This window comes from Carlito syrichta, unplaced genomic scaffold (genome assembly GCF_000164805.1).
Source record: "Carlito syrichta isolate Samal-C Ts95f unplaced genomic scaffold, Tarsius_syrichta-2.0.1 Scaffold303979, whole genome shotgun sequence".
Taxonomy (NCBI): Eukaryota; Metazoa; Chordata; class Mammalia; order Primates; family Tarsiidae; genus Carlito; species Carlito syrichta.
In genome coordinates, this window is record NW_007248075.1 from 576,821 (window position 1) to 595,410 (window position 18,590).

The 18,590-nt window shown below is 43.5% G+C and overlaps 1 protein-coding gene and 1 pseudogene across 1 annotated transcript in view; both read left to right on the top strand.

Annotated features, from left to right (window-relative positions):
* Positions 1–18,590, top strand: part of RARB (retinoic acid receptor beta) — a 434,621-nt gene that overhangs the window by 191,779 nt on the left and 224,252 nt on the right. The gene's annotated exons all lie outside the window — the stretch shown is intronic.
* LOC110595741 lies at positions 4,515–4,962 on the top strand (annotated as a pseudogene).

An 18,590-nucleotide genomic window follows, 5' to 3' on the forward strand; every position in this document is an offset into this window, starting at 1 on the left:
TAGCAAAAGGGAGTGCTGGAGTGAATGCACTTTAAATTACAGCACAGCGTTTCTTCTTTTGTATTTTTTGGCAAGACACCTATTTCAGGGCTGAGCACATAGTGGGCTTTGATAAATGCTGGCAGAATTGCATCAACTCCTTAGCCCCGCAGAAATATGGCTGCTGGATTTCATAGGAGAATTTCAGAAGGATCGAGGGAGTATTGAGTCAGTCAGGCTGGAAAGATAGTTTCAACACTGGTTCTCTTGGGGCTTGTGGGCAATCGAGTTTTCAGTGCTTCTCTGTGAAATTAGAATATATAAGAACATATTTTTGGCTGGGTGCAGTAGCCCACACCTTTATTCCCAGCACTTTGGGAGGTCAAGGTGGAGGAGGAATCCCTTGATCCCAGGAGTTGGAAACCAGCCTAGGCAACATAGCGAGATCTTATCTCTACAAAAAATTTAAAAATGAACATGATGAAATACTACCCAGCCATAAAGAATAAAGTCATGTCCTTTGCAGCAACATAGATACAGCTGAAGACCACCACTGTAAGGATGCTATCACAGAAATACAAAACTGAATACCACATGTTCTCATTCATAAGTGGACCCTGATCACTGGAACCACAAGCACAAGGGTGGGAACAACAGATGCTGGACATTGCTGAGGGAGGGAGGAGGGAGAAGGGGCACATAGCCACCCAGTGGGTACCAGGTCCACTGCCAGGGAGAGAGACGGCTTGCTGGAAGCCCAAACTTCACCTGCACGCAATTTACATATGTAGGATATCCGCCCATGTTCCCCACAACTCTAAAATAAAACCCAAATAAAATGAGACCTGGTGCAATGGCTCATCCCTGTAACCCCAGCACTGTGGGAGGTGGAGGCAAGAGGATTCCCTAATCCCAGGGGTTCAAGACCAGCCTGAGCAACTTGACGAGACCTTGTCTTTACAAGAAATCAAAAAATTAATGGGTGTGGTGGCACATCAAAAAATTAATGGGTGTGGTGGCACATGCCTGTAGTTCCAGCTCAAAGCTTTGGTAGCCATGAGCATGTCACTGCCCTCTAGCCTGGGTGAAAGATTGAGACGCTGACTCAAAAAAACAAATAAGCAAACAAACAAAACTGGATGTGGTGACATGCACCTGTAGTCCCAGTTACTTGGGAGTCTGAGGAGGGAGAATCATCTGAACCCAGAATGTTGATGCTGTGGTGAGCCAGGATTGTGCCACTGTACTGTAGTCTGGATGACAGAGTGAGACCCTGACTCAGAAAGAAAGAGAGGGAGAGAGAGAAAGGGAGAAAGAAGAGAGAGGGGAGAATGAAAGAGAAAGAAAGGAAGGAAGATACTTTTTTAAACCTAAATTTTTCATACCCAAAAAGATGGATGGAAGGAAGATTTTTTAAAAACCTCGATTTTTTATACACCACAAATGTATCAAACTAAAAGACTTCTCTTTATTTTGAGAGTGTTTTTTCTAACCTTTTGGGGAGACTAGGGGTTTAAAATTTTTTTCCTTTTATGAAATGATGGTGGCAGTGAAGAATAGTTGTTTTTCCTTTTTAATGTTCTTCCTTGGAAAAATGAAGAATTGGCAAGCCTGAGCAGACTCCAGATGTGTTTATTGGTTAGCTGTTTTAATTGTTCCATGAACTACGAAGGCCTGAGAATTTGTAGAGTAGGCAGTTGAGAACTTTTTTCTTGCATTTTAGAGAAAAGGAAGATTTCTTTTTTTTTTTTTGAGTTGGAGTCTCACTCTGTCACCCAGACTGGAGTGCAGTGGCTGCTCCTGGCCACCGCAGCCTCGACCTGCTGGGCTCCGGCAGTCCTTCTGCCTCAGCCTTCCAAGTAGCTGGAACTGCAGGTGCACCCAGCTACCGCGCCCGGCTAATTTTTTGATTCATTGTAGAGATGAGGTCTCGCCAAGTTGCCCAGGCGGGTCTCAAACCCACGGGCTCAGACAATTCACTCACCTCAGCCTCCCAAAGCGTGGGATTACAGGCTGAGCCGCCGAGCCTGGCTACAAAGAATTATTTAAACAGTGTAATAGGCATCAGGGTTGGTAATGAATGTGGCACCTACTTTGAGAAGAAACTTAGGTCCATCCTTCATACATGCCAGCATTAGGATGTGTACTATGTATACAACACTTATAGCCAACAGGCAAGTTCAAAGATGTTCCCTGTAATGCATTACATGAATGTTCACACTCACACACTTTCATTAGCTGAAGACCACCTGTCATCTATACACACACGAGAGAGGCATTAATCTGCTTATAAGGAATTGTGCATGTTTTCACTGAAAACCCATGTCATCACAAGCCTTTCCTGGGTCTGCTTTGCATCCTGAGCTGCTGACACACAGTCCTGGCCTTGACCAGTGAGTTTATTATCCTATCCTGATGGCAAGTAAGTCTCCAGGTGTGTCCACGGCGTTCTGAATGAAATCTGTCTGACGTTCCCCAGTGCTGGCCCATGGGAGCCTGTGGAACCCAGTGCCCCTCTTAGTCTAGCCCCAATTTCATACTGCAAATTCTAACAGGTGGTTTGTCCCTGTTGAGTAATACACTACTATAGACTCGACTGTCTGCGTGCCCTGTGGTGGGATCACAAGGAGGGAGTTGAGTCACATCGTTTTTTATATGTTCTTGAAAAAGCCCTACTTCCATGTAAAAAAAAATCCAGTTACCTATTTCCAATACTTCTTGCATTTTGTGTACTGGATTTGTGAAGTCCCCAGTTATAATCTTTGCAATTGGGGAGGCAGTAGGTTGAGAACGTAATTTCCATTTTTAAATTCCATAGAAGTTTCTTTCACCTATTCTGATTCTGATAAGCACCTATGTGCTAATCGCAGAGAACTGCAACACCTGGGGCAGGGTTATCATGCTGAGAATATGTTTTCATTAACTCAATGATAAATAAATATTTGAGATGCTTATTTTGTATAAGGCACTGGGCATCCAGAAAGGACAAGTCATTAATTCTGCCCAGAAGCAGCTCACATTCTATCAAAAAAGAGAAAGTGTCATCTATGCTACAGATGTTTATTGAATGCCTACTATGTGCCAGGTGCTATTATAAGGAGCTGGGAATGTAACAATGAAAGGAATAAACAAGATGCTGGTCCTCACCGCACTTAGATTCTCCAGTGTCACTATGAGGAAGGATTTGGCAGTGTTTGCTGAAATTCAAAATATGTGCCTATTCAGTGATTCCGCACCTTTGTATCTAACTGCAAGCAATGCCCTCACATTGGCATGAGGAAGTATATTCAAAAGTGTTCACTTCTGCATTGCTTTTTAGCATGATAAATTGGAAACAACTTAAGTGTTCTTTTAGAAGGAGAACTGAAGGAAACAGCACAGAGGTGAACAAAATACACACACTGTATACACATTTTTAGAGAGAGTGTGTGTTGCATATGTGTGTGTATATATACACATACATAGATATGCACATATAACATATATTTTAAATCGTGTACTACACTTGATCTTAGCCAAATGGTCAAGAAGCGATTTTATACTATACATTTTATTAAGGTTTACTTATATAGATAAAACAGGTCTAGAAAAATACAAGCTAGGTGGAGATGTGGTTAAAGGGGCATGTTGATACTCTTTTTTTTTTTTTTGAGTTGGAGTCTCACTCTGTCGCCCAGACTGGAGTGCAGTGGCCGCTCCTGGCTACCGCAGCCTCGACCTGCTGGGCTCCGGCGATCCTTCCGCCTCAGCCTTCCAAGTAGCTGGAATTACAGGCATGCGCTACCACGCCCAGCTGATTTTTTGAATTATTGTAGAGATGAGGTCTTGCCAAGTTGCCCAGGCAGGTCTCGAACCCGCGGGCTCAGGCCATCCACTCACCTCAGCCTCCCAAAGGCGCGGGATGATAGGCTGAGCCACCGAGCCCGGCTGTTGATACTCTTTTAAATGAGATTGTATTCATGAAATACTTGATCATTAATATTAATTGGGAAAAACTGACGATCAGAAAACACTAGCAAAAATATTAGTGTTAGAGTCCGTGTATGACCCCTAGCTATGGGAATTCCATAAGGAAGTAACTGACATAACAAGGGCAGTAAGATACTCACAGAAGTGCCTTGGGGAAGAGTAAGGAACCAAGGTCTTGAAGTTGGGCCTTGAAGTATGAGTAGGAGTTGTCTGGCTTTGCTGGAGTAGAAAGTAGTTGGAGGAACAGGGCAGGCGACAAGACCAGCTTGAGTATGACAGAGGACTGAGCATTTGGAGGACACAGACAATGCTCTCGGACTTAAGCAAGGCTTATGTGGTGGACACAGGCCTAGGAAAGGCGTGGGTGTGGAGGGCAGAACCTGAAGACGAGCTGGGAAGCAGGTAAAGGCCGATGCCAGGGAGAGCCTTGAACGGCTGCTGGAAAGCCAGGAATGTATTATGTAGGTAGGTGCTTATATTTGTGTCCTGTGGCCGCTGAAACAAATGGGCCTTGAACTTGGTGGCTTAACACAACAGAAAGTCTTTTTTTGTCTTGCCCCACCAACATGCCATCCAGACTGAGGAAGACCTGGAAACTTTAGGATCACGTGAGCCACAGCCACGGCTGTATCGACAAGCACCTAAAGCACCTGGGATGCTGTGGTGATGCTGATGGCTTGCGTCACCACAAGATCAACTTCGACAAATATTACCCAGGAAACTTTGGGAAAGTTGGCATGAGACATTTTACCATTTAAAGAGGAACCAGAGCTTCTGCCCAACTGTCAACCTTGATAAATTGTGAACATCAGTCAGTGAGCAGACAAGGGTGAATGCTGAAAAAACAAGACTACAGCTCCTCCCATCATTGATGTGGTGCAATCAGGCTACTACAAAGTTCTGGGAAAGGGAAGGCTCCCAAAGCAGACTGCCATCGTGAAGGCCAAATTCTTCAGCAGAAGAACTGAGGAGATGATTAAGGGTGTGGAGGGAGCCTGTGTCCTTGTGGTTTGAAACCACATGAGGGAGGTTCATTAAATGCTAATGAATCCTTTAAAAAAAAAAGACAACATGAATTTATTCTCTCAGGGCTCTGGAGGCCAAAAGTCCCAAATCCAGCAGGTCTGCACTCCATCTAGACACTTCAGGAGAAGATCCTCGCCTCTTCCATCTTCTGGTGGCTCCAGGAGCTTCTTGACTCATGACAGAGTAACCCCACTCTGTCTCTGTCTCTGGCTTCTCGTGGCTTTCTCTTCCATATGTCTCTCTTTTTTGTTCTTGTTTTTTTACATACACACTGCATGGACAGATTGTAAGGCAGTGGGAATCCATACATCTCTAGCAAGGACATTTGTCATTGCCTTTAGGGCCCACCTGGATACTTTAGGAGGATTTTATCTGGAGGTCTTTAGCTTTGTTACATCTACAAAGACCCTTGAATGGGTGCCCAAAAGTTCAGGGTTGGCAACTTAACCTCCCTAGTGCAACAGTGTTGAACAGTGGGACCTTTAAGAGGTGACAAGTTCATGAGAGCTCTGCCTTCTCAAATGGATTGATATGGTTATCTTGGGAGCAGGTTTGTTCCAGTGGGAATGGGTTTCTACCAAAAGGATGTTTGGACCCCTTCCTTTCTCTCTCTCTCACACACATGCTCTCTTGCCCTTTTGCTTTCTGCTATTAGATGATACAGCAAGAAGGCCCTCACCAGATGCAATCCCCTTGTCCTTGGACTTCCCGGCTTCCAGAACTGAGGGAAATAAACCTCTGGTTTTTGTTTTTTTTTTTTAGTTGGAGTCTCACTCTGTCACCCAGACTGGAGTGCAGTGGCCGCTTCCGGCCACCGCAGCCTCGACCTACTGGGCTCCGGCGATCCTTCCGCCTCAGCCTTCCAAGTAGCTGGAATTACAGGCATGCGCTACCACGCCCAGCTGATTTTTTGAATTATTGTAGAGATGAGGTCTTGCCAAGTTGCCCAGGCAGGTCTCGAACCCGCGGGCTCAGGAAATCCACTCACCTCAGCCTCCCAAAGGTGCGGGATTACAGGCTGAGCCACTAAGCCCAGCTAACCTCTGGTTTTTATAAATAAATTACCCAGTCCCGAGTATTCTGTTAAAGCAGAACAAAATGAACTAAGATGATTAAATTGATCTTATTTTTCCCAAATAAGATCACATTCATAGATTCTGGAGTTTAGGATGTGGACAAATCTCAGGGGAGGGGGCACCATTCAACCCACTTCAGTGCTGATAGAGCAAATCACAAGCAAATAAGTGATATTATCAGATTTGATTTCTTGGAAGATAGTACTCACAGTTAAGACCTGTGGATTCCTCAGGACTGGAGATGTTTCTGGGTCTTTTTTTTCTTTGAGTAGGTGTCTCTCTCTGTCACCCAGGCTGGAGTGCAATGGCATACTCATGGCCACTACAACCTCAACCTACTGGTCTCAGGAGATTCTTCCAACTCAGACTTCCAAGTAGTCAGAACCCCAGTTGTGTGCCACCACACTCTGCTAATATTTTTATTTATTGTAGAGATGAGGTCTCACCAAGTTGTCCAGGCTCGTCTCAAACCTGTGAGCTCAGGCAATTCTTTCACTTCTGCCTCCCAAAGTGCTGGGATGACAGGTGTGAGCCACTGCACCTGGCTTCTCAGTCATTATTAAGAGCAAAGTACCCTTCATGGCCTCTGCCTTTCTGGTTATTGAATTAATTAAGAAGTAAGTAAATTTGCATGCCAGTAAAGAAAAGATTGCAAACATTAAGAGATCAGGAGGGTTCTGTGGGAGAGGCCCAATAAGTGTTTTTAAATTAATGTTGACCCTGGGGTAAAAATATTTTCACATGTAGGTGTTCCTTCAAAGGCCACTTAAAGCGGGCTCGGTGGCTCAACCTGTAATCCCGTGTCTTTGGGAGGTTGAGGTGAGTGGATTGCCTGAGCCCGCGGGTTCGAGACCCACCTGGGCAGCGAGATCTTATCTCTACAACAAATTTTTTTTAAAAATCAGCCGGGCGTGGTAGCGCATGCCTGTAATTCCAGCTACTTGGAAGGCTGAGGCGGAAGGATCACTGGAGCCCAGCAGGTCGAGGCTGCGGTGGCCGGAAGCGGCCACTGCACTCCAGTCAGGGTGACAGAGTGAGACTCCAACTCAAACAAACAAAAAAAAGCCACTTAAAAACCCACAAAATCAGTCAGCCTTTGCTGTACAAGCATGAAGTTAACTCATTCAACAAATATTTGTAGAGCATTTACTGTGGCTTTGTGGATAAAGTTTGAAAATGTTCCAGGCTCTCATGCTAATGATCAGCATATAAATAATAAGTGAACCTGAAAATTAGAGTAATAAATGTAAATGTAGAATAAAATATGATGGTGTGAAAGAAAGTGTATGAGAGATATTTGAGGTTGGGTGATCGGGAAAGGCCCCACTGAGGAGGTACGTTTGACATTGAACCGTGGGAATATCTGGGTGATAGGCATTTCAGGCTCTAGCTACTGCCCATGCCTTGAAAACTAAGAGTGAAATGGCTTGTTGGACAGAAGATGAAAATGGAAAAGAGGGGACCCCAAGAAGGGAGCCCAAGAATCATATAGGGGCCACATCCTTAGAAACCATGTAGGCCATGGTAAAAAGTTCAGATTTTAAATACAAATGGAAAGAGGGATCAGCAGTTGCTGGGCACTGCCAAAGGAGGCAGGAGAAGCAGGGAAAGAGGCAAAGACATGTAAAAATGCAAACCAGGGTCCCAACCAGGGTAAATGAAGGCCAGTCGGAGGCCCAAAGTTCACCTGCACATAGCCTACTTGTGTAGTTAATCCTTACTTGTACTCTATGATAAAATAAAGTAAATAAATAAAAACAAGCCATTGGAAGATTTTAAACAAGAGCATGGCGTGGTCTGATTTAATCAGAATGCTGTTGATATTTTGGTCTAGACCATTATTTGCTGTTATGTATATACTAGGATATGTGTAGCAGCATCCCTGGTTTCTGCACACTAGATGCCAGTAGGACCTACTTTCCACAGCTGTGTCAACCAAAAATATCTGCAGACATTGCCAGATGTCCTCTGAGGGACAAAATTGTTCCCAGATGAAAACCACTGATATCTTAATAAATCAGTCTCTGGCTACTACAAGGAGAAATTTTTGTAACAGACATAATAGTGGAAGCCAAAAGACCAATTAGGAGGCTGTGATATTCTCTGGGCAAGAGAAGATGGTAGTTTTTAATTATAGAAAGAGTGAAATGGGCCGGGCTCAGCGGCTCAACCTGTAATCCCAGTGCCTTGGGAGGCCGAGGTCTGAGGTGAGTGGATTGCCTGAGCCCACGGGTTTGAGACCCACCTGGGCAACTTGGTGAGACCTCATCTCTCCAATAAATAAAAAAAAAAATTAGCCAGACATGGTAGCACGCACCTGTAGTTCCAGCTACTTGGAAGGCTAAGGCGGAAGGATGGCTGAAGCCCAGCAGGTTGAGGCTGCAGTGGTTGGGAGCTGCCACTGCACTCCAGTCTGGGTGACAGAGTGAGACTCCAACTCAAAAAAACAAAAGAAAGAGTGAAATGGACAGATTTGGGATATGCGTTGTAAGTAGAGTCACAGAGGCACTGGTGGATTGGAAGTGTTGGGTGTCAGGAAAAGATAAGAATCCAAGAAGGTTTTTAACATGACCAATTTGATGAACACAGAGGTATCTTTTACTAACAAAGAAAAGAATACTAAAAGAGCCAGGTTGGGGAGGAATTCAGACTGAAGAACAACAGACACATGTTCTGATTTGGAAGTGTCAGTCAGAAATATGTATCAGACATCCCAGGGAGAAAACAGTCGAGTCAAGCAGGCTATTAGTTATAGAAGTCTAGAGTTGGGGAGAGAAGTCAGGGCTAGAGATATAATTTTTGAAATCTTTGGCATGTAGTTAGCTTTTAAATTCCTGGTCAAGGTGAGATTGCTGAGAGTGAGAAAAAACATGGATAGAGTAAATAAGAAAGGGGCTTAGCTTGGGGAAAGAAGACTTAGCTTGGGTCTACCACACTTAAAGTTCTGCCAGAGGAGAAACCAACATAGGAAATTAAGGAAGAGGATCCAGTAAGTAAGAAGGTCCAGAAAAACAATGAAGAACATTAGAAGGCACATGGCAAACCTTTATACTTTGAGACACAGCTTTTGTTTAGCTGGAAAGACAAGGAATAATAAGAACTTTCCAGAAGTCAGAGTAAACATTAGTGTTGAGAGATCCTAAATATTTCTTCTTCTTTAATCACTTTTAGCTATAAGATCCAGTTTGTAGGTCAGTCACCTAATGTTCTAAAGCACTTAAAGAACTAATTGGGCTGGGCATGGTGGCTCATGCCTGATTATATCCCAACACTTTGGGAGGCCAGGGTAGGAGAATTGCTTGAGCCTAAGAATTCAAGACCAGCTTAGACAACATAGCAAGACTTTCTCTCCACCAAAAATCAAAGCAATTAGCCGGGCATGGTGACATGTGCCTGTAGTCCCAGCTACTCAGGACCCTGAAGTAGAAGGATTACCTGAGGCTAGGAGGTTTAGGCTACAGTGAGTTGTGATCGCGCCACAGCACTCCAGCCTGGGCAACAACAATAACAATGAAACACTAATTTCTTCATAGTCCTAAGATCTGCACTTTAGGATATAACTATAATCTCCCTTCCATTACCATGGCAGGGAACATATAACCTCTCACACTCCCTTCCAACTGTGAGCCAGTTCTCTCATGGGATATCCATCAGTCACTTGAACTATCTCCAGACAGAGAAGCCATTTGTCTTTGTCTTGGCTTGACTTCCAGCCCCAGGTAATGGAGAGTAAGCAGGAAAAGAATGAACCAGAAACCAGGGTAGGTTGCAGATGAGAAGCCAGAGCAATGACTGGCTAGATAGAGTTCGTGGTTGGGAAACTATCATATATTAAATTACAAAAGAAAAACTAAGTGAGAGAGGCTCATGGTTGCATAAAAACCTCAGGTATAGTTCGATATTTCAAGCTCCTGAAAGACAAAGTCAAGTTCAAGCTAGAATCCTCCTCAACCTCCAGAAGCCAAAGCAGAGGCATGAACAGAGTGCATGGTCAGTGTAGGTGGGCCAAGTGGACGGAGCTGGATATGGAAAGCAGGGGCTGAGGTCAGGTCAGTCAGCACCTAGAGATCACAGTCAGGCACGCAAATACATCCACACATCACACGCTCAGACCACACACCAGGAAACAGCAGGAAGCACAAAGCAGAATCTGAAGATTGGGGAACAGGTAGACAAGTCTCAGGACCTGTTGTCACCAACCAGACTTGACGTTCCCAGCAGGAAACAGGTAGACTGATGGAGAAGCACCCGAAGATGTGGATAGGCTTCAGGTAGATCAACAAGAGATGATGCGGTGCCCGGTACTAGCATTAGCAAGGCATCATTACCATGCCTAGACCTGAAGGGCACAGGAAATGGTTACCCAACCCAATCCTGGAGAGTGTAGGGAAAGTTACCCCACAGTGGCAGTTCAGTCACAGAACTGCCCCCACCTGGGAGGGAGCTGGGGAATAAGCATGTCAACTTATCTCCTTTTTCCTGCCAATCGGTCTCCCACCAGAAGCCAGAATAGACATTTGCCTCCCAGGACAAGAAGAAGAGTAGAGAGTAGATTCTAAATCTGGAAGGGCAAATGGAAAGCAGACTCCTTCTGGCACGAATGGATTCCGCCTAAAACGTGCGACCACTTCAGAATGAACGAAATGTCTTTCTTCAGGCGTTAATGATTTTCGCAGAAATTTAGCTACTCTGAGCCGTTCTTACCTTGACTTTGCCTACAAAAAACTACAGGACCACATCAAGAAAACACCACAGAGAAGACTTTAAGGTGCTTTTATGTTTCTTCTTTTTTGGTGGGGGGAATACCTTTTCTGAAGCCCACTTCCTTTTATTTAGTGCTAGATGCACTGATTTTCCTCCAGGCTGAGAATAGCCTTTACTGAAAACTTGAAGCCAAGAGAAATAAGCAAGTTTGTCAACAAACAATGAAAAATCATTATTCCATAGTACTAGTCACCAAAACTGTGCTACAGAAGATCTGCTGGGGAGAAACTGAAACCTGGAAAATTATCATCCATCAGTATATTCCACCTCTGAAAAATCATTAGCTTCAAACAAGGCAATAAGTATTGGACCCGACGCGTAGTAGGTGAGCCAATGGCTTCTCAATGATAACGATGTATGTCTCCCACCCTGTCGCTGGAGCTGAATCACCTCATAATGATGATCTATTTTATATCTTGAGAACAGTGGGTGTTGGAGGAAACATCACAGCCATCAATCCCTAATTGTGAAGGTTTCCTGCACTAGGTGCTGTTCTTGGTTTAATATTAAGTGGTGACCCCCTCACTAAGGAGCTCTGCAGTAGGATGGTAATTGTGGAGTCAGGCAAGGACATCAGTTTCTTTTGACTAATTGTTGGGATCCAAGAAGCACCATCTTACCATTTTGAAGGATAAAGACCCTGCATGGGCTAGTACATATCAGTTAAATCGTGATGCATTTGTTTGAAGCCAACTTGGATTCTTTGAGGGGCCACATGTCAATATCTATTGGTTAATAGAAGATCACCACCTGTTTGGTAAGGGGATTTGTGCAGTCTCTTCTCCCTCTAAATTCTCTATGTAGAAACGTAGATGTATGCTGGGACACATGAACCCAATCAAAACTGAGGTACTAATTTTTTTTTAAGAGAGAATGATTAAAAGCTTGGACTCTGAAGCCAGACTTTCAGGATTCACGTCTCCACCTACCATTGACTAGCTATGTAGCCTTGAGGGTTACTGAACCTCCCTCTGGTTCAATTTCCTCATCTATGAAATGGGGATAATGTGACATCTGACTCTTCAGGATTAATGAGGAGTAAATGAGCTAATCCATGCAGAACTCTTGAGACCACGCCTGGCCCACGGGGAGTACTCTGTAAATGTTAGCTCTTACAGTATTGTTTTATTGCAGGTCTAATGATGTATTGCCCTGTTTATTAAGAAAACCTCAAAGTCAAATTATTATTAATTTGTGTAGAATCAATCACATGAAATGGCATTTTGCTCAGTCCACTCTGAATATCTCACCATTAGTACTGCCTCCTATTTTGGGAGCCCTTACTAACTGCCCAGAAAAGTGCATAACACTTAGTAGGAACTCTGTTATTGTCTGTGGAATGCATGTAGTCAAATTCCAATTTGTCTCAAAATATGACCTTTTGTCAGTGTAGAGTACACTGAAGGAAGACATTTTTGTCTCTGTGAGTAATTACCAGTTTTCCAGGCCCCATAATGACTTTGTCTTTATGTCACCTTGTCATTCAATTCTTGTTCTGGGAAACCAAAGTCCACCTGGGACAGTCAACAATACACATTCTATTCCTGAGTAGGAGATTTTTTTTTATTTGGAAACAGGCTTTTTGCTGACAGATGTGTAGAAGCACACTTACCTGTACAATTCCCTATCACCTTGACAGCTGTGGATAGCCAGTAAACCACACTATTTCTTTTCAGTTGGCATTAATGAACACTTGAACTGTTGTCCCCAGGTCTACCTGTTCCTCATGGTATCAGGCTATCCCAAGAATCACTGGACTCATTCCAGCCATCTGCGTTTCCCACAACCCTGGTGGAAGCAATTCCAACACAAATAGAGAAGATGTGCAAATCTGAATCTCCACTTCCTTCTGAAGGAAATAAGAACTACTTGGGTGTCCTCAGGCATTGGCCCTGTTTTAACCCCCTAGGGTCCCCACAGCCTCCCCAGTATGCCATGTCTAAAATGCGGTCTTGGTGGGACCTGGGTGGTTCATTTCATATTCATGATAAATGCCTTGTTTTTCTTCTGCTTTCAATCTTTGTGTGTGTGTGTGTGTGTTTCTTGAGAAATACTAAGTGATTAATAACCCATCTTGTTTTTGCTTTTTCTATCACTCGCTTGTAGAGAAATAATGTGACTTACAGATGTTTGAACAAATAGTATATTGTGTTAATGAGAGATTCTTCTCAGACAGGCCCCATGCAATTGAGTTTATCAGTAGTAAAAGAACAGGAGGTATTCCTGGACTTTGTCTAATCGTCTTTTCTTACCTTTATTGTTAGATTAAATACCAACCCACAGTCGGGCTCAGTGGCTCAGCCTGTAATCCCGTGCCTTTGGGAGGCTGAGGTGAGTGGATTGCCTGAGCCCATGGGTTCGAGACCCGCCTGGGCAGCGAGACCTCATCTCTACAATAAATAAAAAAATCAGCCGGGTGTGGTAGCGCGTGCCTGTAATTCCAGCTACTCGAAAGGCTGAGGCGGAAGGATTGCTGGAGCCCAGCAGGTCGAGACTGCGGTGGCCGGGAGCAGCCACTGCACTCCAGTCTGGGCGACAGAGTGAGACTCCAACCCCCCCAAAAAATTAAATAAATAAATAAATAAAAATAAATACCAACCCATATTGAAAAGGAGACTTGACAAAACAGTGTTGAGGACTGTGGATTGCTTTTGTACTTTGCAAAGCAGATAGAGAAGAAATGTGTAGATAGACAAATATGCAGGTCATATAAACAGTCCTAACAGAATGGAGCATTCATACATGCTAGGCATGGCCCTGGGTAGGCCAGATATTTCTTTATATAAACTGCTTTCTATTTGTACTTATAGTACAGTAATAAGAAATAGGTCTTCTTAAGCAGATAAAAATTACCAACCAGAGTTAATTAAGTTAAATGAAACAAAGAAGCTTCATTTAAAATGGGTGATTAATGGTAACTAAAAACCTCTGGGCTGGTTTATATAAAGGTTTAATTGGAGGGCTGGATGCAGTGGCTCACGCCCATAATCCTAGTACTTTGGGAGGCCAAGGTGGGAGGATTGTTCGAGACCAGACTGGGCAACATGGGGAGTCTTGTCTCTACCAAAAAAAAAAAAAAAAAGTTTAGTTGGGATGATAAAGAAAAAGGAAGGAGACATAATTTCCAAATTGAGCTATATTCCCTAGATAAAAATGCAAGCAAGGTTAGAGTTACCCACAAAAGGAAGAGTTCAAATCTAGAGCCCACCTTTTAGAGCAGGTGGGGACTTTTGAGTCACTTTGCAACACACCCATTTCCCAAATGGAGAGTATGAGGCCCTTGCATGGCTCATTGGTAACCAAGTAATAGCCAAAGTCCACTTTAAAAAAAAAAAAATCTGCGAGTCTTATATTTCCACTGCCTTGTCCTCGTCACCATTTTTAAATTCAAAAATATCTGCTCAGTACGTTGCTGCTAGACATAGGCACTGAAGTGTAGCAATTTAGATAAAAACATAGAACATAAGAGTTCTGTTTTTCATCTGTACAAGAGAGACAGCTGTGAAGCATTTGATCTTAACCATGACAATTAAAATGAACCTTATTTGAAGTTGCAAAATCGCCCCACTGCATTAGCACAAGACTCCGGCATGCAGGCACGAGGGCACTTTGCAGATGGCTTGCAGAGACTTCGTTCACGTAGGCACTTGAGGGAACAGATGGAACCCACAGTGGCCCATGGTAAAGTGGATTTATGGCTTTACAGTCACCAGCCAGAGTGGTTCCCTTCCACCTGATGGGGCAGCTGCAGTGGTGTGATGCCGCTGGCTTGCGTATCACTGGCATAGGAGTCTCTAAAGAAAATGTCATCCCTCGTCAGACCATTGACTTCATCCTGTGCCCTTGCAATGCATCATGAGTGGGTATTTGATGTCAACAAAAGATCTATTTTCTTTAAACCTGATAAAGAATAAATAAACATCACCTAGAAAGCCAGAAACCTGAGAGAGACACCCACATTATCCTATATGGTCTTTGCTATTATCGTAAAATCCAACATCGTTCTTTTATTTTTTCTTCCTCTTCTGTGCTTAATATGTAGGGTACCACCCCCTCCCCCAATGTATCTGTCCCCCAGTGTTTTAAGAGCTTGATATTAGAGAACTAAAGGAAAATACATATAAAGCTGAGCTTCAGGAGGGCCCAGCTAATAGGAAACTTCAAGGTCTTTCGTCTGTAAAATACCGATAAGGACGCGTGTCTTGGTTCCTCATAAGGTTGTATTTCAGCATCTCATAAAGAGGCGATCACAGAAGATAGCAGCTTGGAAGAAAAAAAAGAACCACACATAATATCAAACAAAAGGAATCAATGAGATGAATACCAAAGCTATTACAGTGAATGTAGAATATCTTCTGCATGATGGTATCCTTCCTAATTATTTAAGATTGCTTGTAAAATTGATTTTATGTAAACACAACACTCAGCAACAGCCAGTTCCTTGCAGGCAACATAAGTTGTTGGGGATTTATTGACCTGTCGTTCACATGTGTTACTTTACTACTACTTAATGGTCTGTTTAGATAGTCTTGGTGTGTACAAACTTCCCACTATCAGCTCCGAGCACCGCATGTTGACAGGTAGCTGCCACAGACGTAAAATAAAGGACCCCATGCCAGAGCATGTGAGGGCATGGGAACATTTGTTATTTTCTAATCCAATGTAGGATTTTTCTGAGGAGCTGGTGTGAGAGGCAGAGAGTCTGTATCTTTCTACTTTCTATTTCCTGAACAAGGAAACATCCAAAAACAACAAACAAACAAACAAAAAAACTAATCTCAGACCTAGCTGCGGGTCCTAGTTTCAACTCTTACTGGTGGCGGGGCCCTAGGTATGTCAGTTCATGTCTCTAAGCCTCAGACCGATCAGCTATAAATAGGAAAAATAATTCAATTCCTGCCCAGTCCTGAATTTCCTGGGAAGATTTAAGGACAGAATGGTTATAATGTGCTCTGTAGATGCATGATCAAACACATGTGCTTGGGAAATGCAGAAAGCTATCTGCCTTGGGTGACATAAGGATGCACATCACTACTCTCAAGGAGATTCCAGTTGAATAGAGATGTTGCCGTGTGTCAAGGTTCTAAGACAGTGTTTATTTAACATTCTAATGTCTATGAAATTGACATGTATCTTATTGCTAATGGCATATCTTAGTTTCATACACAGACTTTTTTTCCTTCTTAGTGGCACATGAAATAATGTTGCCTCTCCATTATATTCAGTAGGGTCTCAGATTCCATTAAATTTAGCAATACAGCCTCCTAGACAAATCTCCTCTGGGGTCAAGGTTGCCGCGGGAAGAGGGAGGTGTGTCCCCAGAGGGTAGGTTCTGAAAGACTGCAGAAAGAGTGACTTTGTGAGCTACATGGCTGGAAAATTAACAGTAAACTGAATCCGAACTAATTTGGGGGAGGGGAGAAGATAATACATTTTGCATGCATACCATTTTAAGATCCAGGCATTTCCTCGTACGTCCAAATAGAAATGTACAGAAAAGAATCTGACAACCAGTGAGAAGGGGATGGAATAAAAAATGAAGGCTGCCCTCCATCACACCCACCATTCTTATCCTTGTTGAATGGAACAGCCACTCCTAGGAGGGTTCCAGAATGATGGAATCCTTCCATGCAGGATGCTGGCCCTCGCCTGAAGCTGACATCGTCTCTGCTCCTTCCCACTCTGTACCCGTTGGGTGAACCCAGCTCTTAATCTAAAACAGAACGTTCAGGGTCTCAGGCTCTGTGACTGGCCTCCAAAGTGACCCCAGCTGGGTCCCAGGGCAGAGCAAACAGGCTGAGTGTGGGTTTAGTTTTTCGCAGGCCTTTGCTTTCAGGAATGCAGTTATGCGGCCATTTCCCTGACCCGGCCCTTGTCACAATGAATCCTTCCTTCCTATTGAGTTATTTTCTCCCTTTCCTCTACAAGATTTATCCTGCATGCCAACCTTCAGTGAAACTTCTCTTGCTCAAGAAAAAATAAACAAGCCACCGAGACTTGTTGGGACGAAATCAAGTGGTGTTTCCTGTATTTTAAAAGATTGCAAAATATTCTGAAGATGAAGATGAATGTTGATGTAGCTTAAATGCCCAAGTATAATAACTGGAGTTCAAAATCCAATTAGTGGCATCTTTTGTCCGCTTCTCCCCGCGAATTTCCTCTCCGCCTTGTTTCCTCTGCTGTCTCCTCTTGACTGGTTTTCCTCTTAGATTTTATATTTCTGTTTTCTCAGTGTGACATCCACCCAGACTTTAACTTTTCTGCCATACATGTTTCGTTTTGAAATTTTTCTCTCTTGTCCTTATCTCCCACGCTGTGTCGCCCTCGACCTTTCCTTCTGGTTATTTTTACCCTTCTTCCTATTGCTTTATTATTTTCTCTTTCCTGTTTATTATTTCTCTTCCTTCACTCAGGTTTCCGTCTCTCTATTTGCCAAGTCTTTCTACATTCCTTGTAAAATAATAATTATTGAATCCTGGGTACTCCCCAAATGGCAGGCCATAGGCAAACGAGAAACTGGGCTCTGTTATAGTTACTAGGTATTAAAAATAAACTTGGCCGAGGCTAACGTCAAACAGGCTTGAGGTTGTTAGCATTGCATTTAAGGAAGACTCCAAGGAGGACTCTTTTAAAGGGATGGTGTCATTTGCCTAGGGATGAGGTTAAGATTGGGAAGGAAAGCAGGGCTGGAGGGAGAGGCAGTGCAGGACAGTGGCTGTAGCCTCTGGTGCCAGACTTCCTGTGTTCACACAGCAGCTCTAATACTCACTTTGCTGTGTAGCCTTAGGAAGGTTCCTTCTTTGGGTCACATTTATCAAAAAGAAATGATAATATGATACATCCTTTATACATTTTTGTGAGGATGAAAAGAATTAGTATATTTTGGATCTTAAAATAGTGCCTGGAACATAGTAAGAGCTGGATACGAATTAACTATTGTCATTTGCTTAAGCGACTCAAGTTGGTATCACACTAAAGGAAACAGATGTTTTGAGAAATACAGTGCCTCTTGCATGTGAACATCTAGAATCAAATTTGAGAAGACCCCAGAGCAGTGATTCTCGGTTTAATCCTTGAACTAGCAGCATCAGCATCATCTAGGGACCTAGGAAATACACATTCTCAAGCCCTATTCCTGACCCAGCCCTGGTCATCAGAAACCCAGAGGGTAGGACCAGACAATTTGAGTTTTAACTAACCCTTCGAGTGATTCTGATGATGCTAAGGTTTGGAAACTGCCACTGTGTAGTGGGTATCCCCTCTCTCCTCTAAAGATATCTCCAAGCTGAGCTCGATGGCTCAGCCTGTAATCCCAGCACTTTGGGAGGCCAAGGTGAGTGAATTGCCTGAACCCGCAGGTTCAAGACTAGCCCGGGGAACTTGGCGAGACCTCGTCTCCACAATAAATAATTTTAAAAAATAGCCAGATATGGTAGCATGCACCTGTAGTTCTGGCTACTCGGAAAGCTGAGGCAGAAGGATGGCCAGAACCCAGCAGGTTGATGCTGGGGTGGCTGTGAGTGTGCTAATGCACTCCATCCTGGACGATGGAGTGAGACTCCGACTCAAAAAAAAAAAAAAAATTAAAGATCTCTCCAGAATACAGAATACAACTGTATATATTTTACACCCCACAACTACTGCTGTCAACATGGCAGCTGTTGTGTGGTCCATGGTCATGATCTTTGAAGCGACTTGTACAGGGAAGAAGCTACGGGTACAATGTAGCAACATTCTTTTTTTTTTTTTTTGAGTTGGAGTCTCACTCTGTCGCCC